Consider the following 12191-nt stretch of genomic DNA (forward strand, 5'->3'; position numbering starts at 1 on the left):
AAGTTCTATATTCATGCTGCAGGGCTGCAGTTTTCACTAACGGGATAATATCTCCATTCTTTAATATATTAGATCAATCCACTTCTGTTCCAGCAGCCACATCGATTAGAGACGAGCCAAGAATTCAAGGAGTTATTGGAGGCGGCAGGAAACACTAATTATTACTTTATGCTGATGACATTTTGGAGTCAAAGACCCTGCAGAGACCCTCCATACCAAGTATCTGGTTACAAAATGAATTGGCACAAGCTTGCATTTAATCAAAAGTTATGAAATATTTGAACTGAACCCAGAAATTATTACCACTAATACGGAAACACTATTAAATCAAATATATGTTAATCTGGATAATTGGAGTGAATTACATTTGATGTTATCACAGGGAAAGTAAACGCAATAAAGATTGTTATAATCACACAGATAAATTGTCTAACTGGAATGATACCAATATGTATTCCATAATAATTACTACTAAGATATAACAATATAATAAAAAAAACACTTTCTTTGGGATGAAGGAACTCCTAGAAACAAGCTCTGACAGCCAAAGAAAGGATAATAACATCAAATATTACAGTGTTTGTTTTGAAATGGCTGAGCTCACCAGACTCTGAACTAACTTCTCCTTTTAAACCTACTGAGGTTCTGGCACAAAGAAAAATATGATGAATCCCATTCTAGCACATTCAAAAAGGTAGTTTCTCTCTTAGATCTCTCATAATAATCAAAAATAATATCCATATTGTAAAACCCCAAAGTAAAAATAGGTAAACAGAAGCTTTATTGGGCTCAGCGGTTAAATAAAAAGGTATCAGAATACAAAATGACCCATTAGAAGAAGTCATCTTAGGAAATATTTGCACATTAAACACTGTTTTAATGAAAGTTCACTCTCATCAAGATAAAACCCAGAAGAGTTTTGTTTATTTCTTCTGTTTCTGTACTCTTCCTCGGGTCCCCATAAGTATTTTTAATAATATTTCAATAACAGAAATACATCAAAACACATCTGTAACATTCATACTCACAATAAACTAACAAACACAACAACCAACAACCAACTCACAGCCTGTCTAATACATACGATAGCTCTATATAATCATTACATCTCTTAAATAATTAAGAAAAGCTTAAAAACTCATCCACTAAATCACATCTGTCTACATCCAACCACGTCTTCAAGAACAGAAAGAACAAAAACTCATAATGTTCTGCACTGTTCATTGTGTAAATAAATACAACCTTAACTTTTTGTTAAAACATGTATTACTCTCTGAAATCAAAAAGCTTGGTAATAAATGAGAAGGAGTCTAATTACAACTACCAGCAGTGTTTCATAAAGCATCAACGTGGTCTGAGATAGATATGTGTCTCTGGGTAAAGATGGGAAAAACACACATAGAAGAGACGATTGTTTCCAACAATGAGGAATATATCAGAGAAGCCAGAGGCAAATTTATTCAATATAAAAAAGACTTAACAGATATTATTACACCCCAACAAGACTCAATAACATGAGTCTAATTAAAAGACAGTTTATGTTGTAAAACAGAACACGGTGCATACTGGGGGTTTGCCTGAATACAAATACATCATACGGCAAAGCACAAATAATGAGTTTTTTACGAATATTTGTTTCATACAAATATTTTTAAAATTTTTTCAGTCAGAAGTCTGTCTGCAATTAAGTAAAGTTTTAGCTCAGTAGTCAGCGCAGTCGTCTATGATCTGGGAGACCCAGATCCCAGTTTGAGACCCGGTGTGGGGACCTCCTTCATAAGGTAGTTTATTCAAAACACTTAAATTTTCTAAAATTAAAAACATAATAAAAAACAAAAACAAGATTTTTAAGCCTCTTTCCACTTTTATTCGAATACAAATACAAATAATTTTGCTGCCTCAACAAATACAGATACAAATACAAATACTGGTCCCTTTGCACATCCCTGGTACATACATGCAAACATTATTTCTCTTTTATGGAGGAGTAAATGGGTGAATGGTTATGTGAATGTGAGTATTAACATCTGGCTTAATCTGCGCCTGGTTGATTCTTAGATGTTGGAAAGAACCTCAAACTCCTTCACTGAAAACATGGAGGGGAATAAATGATGCAAACATGTGAAAAGATGTTTGGAATATTAAACAGGAACAATGATTATTATAAAGAACAATGAGACAGGTGTGTGTCTGGAGGGAGACAAGGATCTGATGGTTTGATAAAGAACATCTGTAACTGCTGCCTCATACACACAACTGCCTGTCTTATATCGGTGTCTGTTTGGTTACCTGTCTGTTCTTTTGTTTTGTTTTCTGTTGCTGTATTTGAAATTCAATAAAAAACTAATTTAAAAAAGAGAACACGTCAACGAGCCTCACTGGGCGACATGTTCCTTCATTATGATGAGTTTGGTCTCGTTAGTTTGAACCAGAAAGACAGAACTACTCTCCAGAGACTGAAAACTTGACGCTGTTATTAATCTTTGGAGCCGTTTCTAAACAAACCAACGTGTCCAAAACTCTTTATAATGAAGGAACATGTCACCCAGCGCAGCAATGAGGCTCACTGATGTGTTTTTAATAGTTTTTGGACACAGAGGAATAAGATTTATCAGCTTTGATACAGAAACACACACAATAATTGTTAGTAGATCAGTTGTTGGTTTGAATCCAAGCATGAGATTTGTTGACAAGAAGAAAAACATAGAAAGAATGCATGCAAGCTCTAAACATCTATCCATCTTTATCCTCTTGTCAGCTGGATTGTCATTAGTATTACAGTCCATGCACCATCATCATCATCATCATCATTCCTTTTATTGCAGCTCTTTCAGGTATTTCACAGCAGAAAGCCATTTTCAGTCCCATACGGCCGGATTCGCTGCAGAAAGCTGTGAAATCCTGTTTGTCCCTGGAGTGATGAAAGCACTTTAGGAGTTTGTGTCTCGGTTCAGAGCCTGTTCAAAGTCCCTGAAGCGTTTCTACATTTTCTGCCCCGCTGGAGGAAAAACTGCAGCTTCCCCGCCGATACGTTAAAAACACCTCCGGTCTCCGAGCGAGAGGAGCTCCACAAATTATTTTACAGACAGGAAGAACGTGAGAGTGCAGGTAACGAAGCAGAAACCTCAATCACTTTATTTTCCATGAATAATGTGTATGTGTGTTTGTATGTGTGTGAGATCTTTGAAAAGAAATAGAACAGACCAGTCAGACCAGATATGAAGACATAAATCAGTGAAGATCCATAACGACCGGACAGTCCTGACAGTAGAGCTGCATGATTGATTATACTACGATTCATCTTCATGCCTGTTTGACAACAATTCATATTTGTATTAATGAGGAGATCCACTGCATCAAACCAAGTAACAAGTCAGGACGTGGTTAGCCTAGCTTAGCATAAGGTCTGGAAGCAGTGGGGAATCAGCGGTCCTTCTCCCTAATCTCTGTTCGTTTAATCCGTAGATCTACACAAACAGATGTAAAAGGTTTTGGGGGGGGGGGGGGAGTCACATGCTGGAATTATTACTTCTTGAACAAATCACAGGCACAGTGATGAAGACGTCAGATTAATTTGATTTGATTTATTGAACGGGACAGTGTGCAGTATTAAACATAAATGATGCACTGCACCGGAGTTAGCTTGAGGCTAATTTGCATCCGTAATCCCCCCCGGAATCAAAACACACAACAGCACAACAACAAACAGTACAAAGCAAATAAATAAATAAAAACCACACAGAACAAAAGCATACAAAATACAAAGCTACACACAACAGCACATCACATACACCCACAATGTCAATTAAAATTTAATAATCTAAACGAGGCTCAGTGGTCACACAGCTGATTCGTCTTTAGTTGATTTTTTAATTTGGCCTTGAATGTATTGATAGAACTACAGTTCTTCATATCATCAGGTAGCTGACTGTTCAAATGCAGTGCGACAAAATCGTAAACATTATAGATACAGAAAGAAAGAAACATTAAAACAGATCATTATGAAGATAGTGAGAAACAACATTTTGTTGACAAAAACAATCCCACCACAAAGTCACTGAGTAGCTGTTCTGAAGCTTTCGGACATGATCTTCCTCAGTTGATGTCGTTCAATTATTCGTTTATTAAAAACACATCAGTGAGTCACAACGCTGCACTGGGTCACATGTTCCTTCATCATGAAGAGTTTGGTCACATTAGTTTCTTTAAAAATGGATCCAAAGACTAATAACAGCATCATGTTTTCAGTCTCAGGAGAGTAGTTCTGTGTAAGGCAGATAATTTACAGCTTCACTAGCTTGTTGTGCTACATATCACAACCTCTTGACTTTATATTGAAGTTCTTTGAGAAATTAACAATTTAGTATAAAGAGGTTGTGATATATAAACTACAACAAGCTAGCAAAGCTCTGAAAATGGAATCACATTCCTGCACATGCTACGTAAAACCATGAAACACACACTATAGTAGCAGGATTTCACTACTTTTTTCTCTTTCTTTACTCCAAATATCTTATTCCTCTGTTGTTGTCCGCTGCACTGGGTGACATGTTCCTTCATCATGAAGAGTTTGAACACGTTAGTTTGTTTAGAAACGGCTCCAAAGACTAATAACAGCGTCATGTTTTCAGTCTCCGGAGAGTAGTTCTGTGTGAGGCAGACACTACTGAGTATGTCCAGGAACACGGCTGTACAAAGAGCCTCTCTCCTGAGAGTTATAGTTGCTGTTATTAGTATAAACTAAATATTAATATATAAAGCATATGTCACACATATACAGACAAAATATTTAGATACACTTGTCAATATACAACACAACCCTCCACCAATAACTACTCAAAATGCTCAAAATGACCTCAGACTTCACAAAAAAACATAATAACCTTAACAGAGATAGTATTTAACAGATATAATATTTATTACAGGGCTGTTGTGTGTGATTGCATTAAATTGCCTGTGGCCACTTAAAAGTTTAAAGCTATGCTGCACGCTGCTAAAATTAGCAACTGCACACAAACATCAATGATATATTTAAATAGAGAGTGGAAGAAAGATCATGTGAGGATCATTTAACATCTGAAAAACTACTGTAAAATATGAAGTTTCTCTCAGAGTTGCAGTGAAGTTCAAACTGCAGGTTCCAGGCAGCTGAAAAAACCCCTTTTTGAAAGAGAAAGTGAGAAATTCAAGTAATTTGTTTTAAAAATAAAAACATTTCAAGGAGAAAAGAGGCCGCACACAGAGATCTAAATCCAGGACTGTCCTCTGAAAAACCCCTCGTTATTATTTATTATCAGAATGTTTGGGTTGAAAGCTGCGGGTGATTTAACTTTCATGGATGAAAAATGATTTTAGGAGCAATAAAAATAAATCTGTGTTTTGGTAAACAAAGATGGAGGTCATGTATCAGAGTTACAGAAGCAGCAGCAGCAGCAGCAGCAGCAGTGTGAGATGTTTAGAGACATTAAACAACCAATGAGGAGAGGTCTGAGGCACAACATCCTGTCAATCAATCCTTTATCTGAACGATCAATGACGTGGCTGTCGGATGGATTTCTGGCTGGTCAGATGTTTTGGTCGGCTGTCTGCAGTAGTCCAGCAGTCAGATTTTCTACAGTCGTATATATTTAACAAGTTGTGTCTCCAGTAGTCTTGGCCTGACGGTGTGTTGTGATAAATATTAAAAAGGAGACATATTCTACTTTTTGCAATTATGTTTTATTTATATCCTGTTATGAAGTCAAATGTTAAACATGGTCAAAGTTACAAAACTTGAGGTGAACGTATGTAAAAATGTTCCCTGCGAGTCAAAAGTCAGGGCTTCAACCTGCTCTGAACGATTCGTTTGCAACCATTTTTTTCTAACTTGTCGACAAGCTGACGTTGGCTCGTTGCACATGCTCATAAACGTCCGTCCGTTCTGTAGCTGTGGTTGCTACGGTTGTTGCTAAGGTTTTTTCCCTATATGTTGTTCACGTTCATGAAGAATGAGGAAAAGTAGTAAAACCTGCTTCTACAGTTTGTTTGCCTCCAGTGCGTCTGGATGTCAGCCAATCAGAACAGAGTGGGCTCATCAGGAGGCGGGCATTAAAGAGACAGGAGCTAAAACTTCCTGTTTCAGACAGAGGCTGAACTGAGGGGCTGCATAAAGGACCAGTAGAAGATAAATAAGGAGTTTTTAAACTGGAAATCATGTAAAGACATTCCAGTAAAGCCCCAGAATGTAAATATAGAGCTGGAAATGTGACCTTCCTTACTTTTTCTTTAACTTTTGTCAACAGATGTCTCTGTTGATCCTGCATATCACTGAAATCTGTCATCTTCATCAATACATCCACATTCACTGTTGAAAAAAAGTATGCAACAGGACTGCAGTTCCTTAACACTGAATTAACACGACACCCGCTGTGTGTCTCTCCCTCTCTCTCTGTGTTTAGTGAAATATTTGGCAGGCGCTCTCTAGGTCTGATGGGAAATGTAGATCAGTGGGTAAGTGGATGTAAATTTCCGCCAGTGGAGAAACTATTTAAGCTCTGCAGCGCATCAGATTCCAACAACATCAATTATTTAATATGTTGGAATTAAAGACTGGCACGCCTCGCTCCCATTTAACGTTTTTAGGTGATGTGAAATATTAATGCAGCTGAGACCGGGTCACCACGGAGACGGAGGATGTGAGTTTACTTCAGACTGAAAAGCAGAGAATAAAAAAAAAAAAGAGTGATACAACAGGCCTGGACTGGAGCACCGGGACAAGTCCTGGTGGCCTGGGGTGTCAGACCAGTGTCAAAACATGAAATTATAAAGCTAAATCATAGAAAAAACAACAGCTACATCCATCCAGATTTGTACACAGCCCCCCCTCAATCCCCTGTGCAAGTTAACCAAAGAGTTTTCTCTGCAGTAGTTCAGACTTTGAGTTATATCATAACTCTCTACAGGCTCAGCTAAATCTCTTTCTCCTTTTTACAACAACTGAAGCTTGAGTGTGATTTAATGCTGCAGGGAGGTAAAAACAGCTCACAGACACTCTGAGCTGCAGAAAGGACCATCTGATATTGTTTTGTTGCAATGAGCAACACTGCTGTCCAGTATTGAATGTTTTTCCTTTTATCTCCAACAAGCCTGACCAGAAGGACTCTACGACTTCTTTTTGAAGGTAGGAACAGAATATTAAAGCGCTGTAGACTTCTGTGAAGCAGCAGGAAAAAACCCTGGAAACCTTCAACTGAAGTGGAAAACATGAAAATCAATTGGGAGGTTGAAGTTTCAAGGAAAGTTTTGAATGATTTGGACGGATTAGATTCCTGACCAGCGCTGGTGAAACTCATGTCAGGTTCGACTTGTGTTTGTGATTCATGAGTCCGTCTTGGAGCTCCAGGAGCTGTTTCATGTTTTATTCACTTTCTCTGCAATGTCACTGTGGCGGGATTAGCCTGCTATGGGGCCCGAGTATAGACTGTATGTAAAGATGGACGTGACTTCACCTGCTGATTTGCACTGGAGCCGGTTTGAAGCCCAGAGTAGCGGTTTATGGTCGGCGCCATCTTTTCCGTTTGTAGCCAGGATCTTCCAAATAGGGAGTCCGGAAACCTGCCCCGCGGACCCAAGCTAACTTGGGCTAACATTAGCTAGCTAACAGGACACATAACATTGTTATCAAGTAACATTAAACTTAAAGGGGACATATTATGCTTTTCCTTATTTTCATATATATATATAATGTTACAATGTCAGATATTCATGTTAAAAGTGGCCAATGTGTCAAATAACGAGGTAAACATATGTAGCAGTAATCCCTGTTAGCAGAAAGCAGCAGCTTCAGGCTGCTCTGAACGCTACGTTTCCAACGGTTTTTTCTACTTTCGGCCCAAGCTGACGTCAGTTCGTGACTGATTTCTTTCTGCTTGTACTCTTCCTCCCTATGTTATTTCTAACTGATCCACTGAACAAACAGCTCCAAATGTTGTTTCGACCGGTTTTTAGCGCCGCTAACGAAGCTCCGCTAATTCAGTGAGGAACACGTTTTATTTCCTGTAAATTCTTCACAATAAAGGTCTCGTTAGTCATGTAAAAGCTTTTAATTTGAAGCAGTAAAGCAGGAAATGTTTGTTTTGCATTGACGGTAAAGTTACTGATACGTAAAGCTGACCAATCAGAACAGAGTGGGCTGTGTATATTGATGGGCTGCATAAAAAAGGACCAGTATGAGATAAATAAGGAGTTTTTTTTTTAACCGTGAATCATGCCAAGCTACTCTAGTGGAGTCCAAAAATAAACATTTAGAGCTGAAATGAGCATAATAGGTCCTCTTTAATGAAAAAAATATGGCAATAGTCCAACTCAGTGTGAGTCCCGGAGCGAGGAGAGCAGCAGGTGAGCCAACTGTCAATCACAGCTGTCAATCAACACCCACACAGCAGACATCAAAGCTATTATAAGTCTTCAAGTCTTATTAATGGAGCGTTAATTTCCAAAATGACCACCAGCACTCTTATTAGAGAGCCTGAATTTAGAGATTGAGACCAGAATGACTTGTTGAAAAAATTTATTGACTCAATATTTTCTTAATGAGAGAAGTTGAGGCTTTTTGAATGGGAGGCTAGACCCGAGGCAAAAGTTTGTTGTTGAACAGGAGGAATGATTACAGAAAAAAAAACAGGTTTCTGTCATGGCTCGTAGCAAGAATGGACCCAAATGCAGAAATCGAAGGTGAAGCAGGTCTGAAGAAAACTTTTTTTTTTTTTTTTTTTTTTTTTTTTTGCAGTGAGCAGCAAAAAAATAAGCTGACAGAACAAAACAGAACCAATGACCCAACAAGAGTCAACTGAAAACCAGACTTTAAATACAAACTAAACTAATCAGACAACGAGGAACAGGTGACATGACACCGAGGCCGGCTGGGAGCTAACGAGACTGATGCAGGGCAGGTGTGAAGGTGACAACAGTCTGGGGAAGAACACTGAGACGAGGGCAGAGCTAACGAGGACGAATGCAGGGCAGGTGTGAGGAGGAGTACAGGAACACGGGAGGGAAACACACAGTAACAGAAAACACAATAGTCTAAATCACAACCCAGCATAAATCAAACCGTCCCAGAATAACTTAAGCACAGAACACTACAAGCTAACTAATAATGCAAGACAGTCCTTCAGAGATGCAAATCCAACACAGTCCAGTCTCAACATAACAGGGAGAAACACAAAGGGTTCATCTAAGTCTCTTATTTGATATTTCCTCACTCCTCCTCTTGAACTGGAAGTTGTTCTGGTCCGCCATGTTGACAGGCGTCCCAAGTCTCCCTTTTTTCTGCTCTGATGAGCGAGGAAACTGATCTGATACATCACAACATCACTGTAGTTTCATACCGACGTGGAGACAGATAACACATTAAATTTAAGTGTATCACTCTCAAATTTTATATTTGATTTGTTAGTTAAAAATCTGTGTTAATTATCTGATCAACAAAAAGAAACATCAACAAGATTTTTCTTTTCATGACATCTTGTTATTTCCCCCATGAACTGAGAGTCTGTCTGTCAGCAAGAAACACATTTTAAAAACACATTTATATTTTACATAATTAATCGTTATTTCCATTCAGTCACATGTGAGGCTGAAAATTCCTGAGCGTCGGGTTTGATATAAATTACATAATTATACATAATTCAATTTTCCCTGAAATATTTAGTCTAATAAATAATTCCCAGTGTGCAAAAGACACTCTAATCATATTCTGGGTTGTTAAACAATGAATTCACAATCAGAATATCAATAAATACAGACACAAATAATTAATAAACAATATAAACGCATTCTGCCAGTAGACATGGTTCATGTGGCTCCGAGCAGCACACAGTATAAACACAGAACGCAGGTGTTTGTTGAACAGGTAACAGGCTACCAAGAGAACCGATAACATCCACCTTTATTAATATTATAACAGCACACATGTGTGCAGACTAGGGATGTGCAGAGGGACCAGTATTTGTATTTGTATCTGTATTTGTTGAGGCAACAAAAATATTTGTATTTGTATTTGAATGAAAGTGGAAAGAGGCTTAAAAATCCTGTTTTTGTTTTTATTACATTTTTAATTTTAGAAAATCAAAGTGTTAAAATAAGTGTTCATGAATAAACTACCTTATGAAGGAGGTCCCCACATCGGGTCTTGAACTGGAGTCTCCTAGATCATAGACGACTGCGCTGACTACTGAGCTAAAACTTTATTCATCACCTCATTGCAGACAGACCTCTACCTATTTATACACCCATAACACAGAGACAGCACAGCGTGTAATGTGTAGAGACTTCAAAGGTGATTCTTGCTTTGCACTTTTCATTTATTGCCTATTTTTTTACAACCTAACTTTGTGGAAAGAAGAAGGTGAACAACAGGTTATGGAGAGTCCCTTGGGAGCACTTCGAGCATGTCAGTAGCTCAGCTTTATCTCCGGGGAACACCCCCAAATTAGGAAATGTGCGTCATGTAGCAGGTGGATGTGACTCCCCTCGTTGAGACCTGCTGATAGACGTCACAGCGGAGCAGAGGAGAGACACTGAGATAGTGATGTAACCGACCTGCACGCTGTTATTTGACATGGTTTTCTTTTTCCTCCTGAAAACAAATAATTTTTAATATATTTGTATGAAACAAATATTCGTAAAAAAAAAAAAACACTATTTGTGCTTTGCCGAATAACGTATTCATATTTGGGCACACCCCTAATACAGACACAAACAAACTCCATCAAAAGCCGCTACAGCTGTTAAATGCAGCTGTGATCAGCTGTCAGCATCATCAGAAACTTCAGAGGAAAGCAAGTCTCATGTCTCTAAAAACAAATTTCCTCGTTTGGTTTCCTTGCATCTCTCCAGGCGTCCTCAGTGAGACGCAAAGAAAAGATGCAAGTGAGGGAAACATGGATGCAATTTAAGAGACTTGAGATGCACCCAAAGAGTCCAAACACAACAGAGAGTCCTGGCAGGATGGCAGGATGGCAGGATGGCAGGATGGTGTCCTTTAAAGGCAAAACACATTGCTGAGTATGAAGCATGTCAAAACACCTGCAGTGCACCCATCATATTCTATTCAAACCAACTCAACGGTGGCATCTTGAGTGCATCATTGCTTCACCTTGTCAGGCGGAACTTTTTTCTCCAGCATCAACGTCATACCTCAACAGCCAAGAAAAAAAGCGCATTCACTTCCTAATGGACAAACCCAGACATCTGTACTTCTTCTGTCTGCTGCCTCTGGTTTGTGCTGCGGCTTTAAATTGACATGACGCTATGTGACAAGGTCAGTGAGCGTTGCACTTCATACATGTAATAACCCGGATTCTATGATGAATGAAACGCGGCTCGAAAATCAACATCAAGTGTGTCGTGACATTTTTCAATCTCCAGACGTGTTTTTACTGTGTGAATACATGAACACATGTTAACTCGCTGACAGTCTGACATTAAGTGTGTTAATATCTCCACGCTGGACTGTTTTCAGCTCTGAAAGCGTGTGATGTAACGGCAGCAGAGCACATCTCTCCCTCTCTGGATTCAGCACATTTGTAGTGATTATGGAAAAAACGCCAAACACAACAGATTTGTTTTTGTGCTCCAGCTCTGCTGTAATTGTAAAAATATTTCATGATGAAGAATTGTTAAATTCCAGAAACCTCTCCTCAAGTTTTTTTTTTTTTTTCCAGTTATTTAAAGCAATGATTGACAAACGAGCTTCTGGGATTATTTAAATCTAATGGGTGCGAAGCTGTCCTGCAGGATTCATTAAGTTTTACCAGTTTATAAATGTATGTTATTTGGCTGCAGAGCAGAATGCAGAATGTCTTTAATCAAATGTTTACACCAGAACAATTCCAATAATGAGCCATTTTTCTCTCAGCTCAGCTCCGGTGTTGAAGTATGATAATTGAGATCCTGTATGAGGTGAGCGGCTTTCATCTCTCACATGAAACCCAATAAGAGAGGCCAGACAAAGAACACATCTCATCAAGAGTCTTTTCATACTGGAAGAGAGTCCCTGTCACACACACACGCAGCTTTAATTAAACCACTGAACAAATATTGCAGCTTCTGTAATGGTGCCGATGACGGAGCTGCCCAAACAAAACCCCGTCTGTTTCCACAGAGTGTGATTGTGAGAAGCGAGAGGCAAAACTAAGATCATCAGAGAG

The 12191-nt window shown here is 38.6% G+C and overlaps 1 long non-coding RNA gene across 1 annotated transcript; it reads right to left on the bottom strand.

The window, feature by feature from the left end:
* Nucleotides 1-4581: 4581 nt before the first annotated feature.
* LOC122985215 lies at nucleotides 4582-11505 on the bottom strand. The gene is made up of 3 exons (XR_006404064.1): nucleotides 11495-11505; nucleotides 11209-11211; nucleotides 4582-4688 (listed from the first exon to the last, which is right to left on the bottom strand). It is a non-coding gene; the product is annotated as an uncharacterized LOC122985215 (long non-coding RNA).
* Between the last annotated feature and the right edge of the window lie 686 nt (nucleotides 11506-12191).

This window comes from Thunnus albacares, chromosome 7 (genome assembly GCF_914725855.1).
Source record: "Thunnus albacares chromosome 7, fThuAlb1.1, whole genome shotgun sequence".
NCBI classification, from domain to species: domain Eukaryota; kingdom Metazoa; phylum Chordata; class Actinopteri; order Scombriformes; family Scombridae; genus Thunnus; species Thunnus albacares.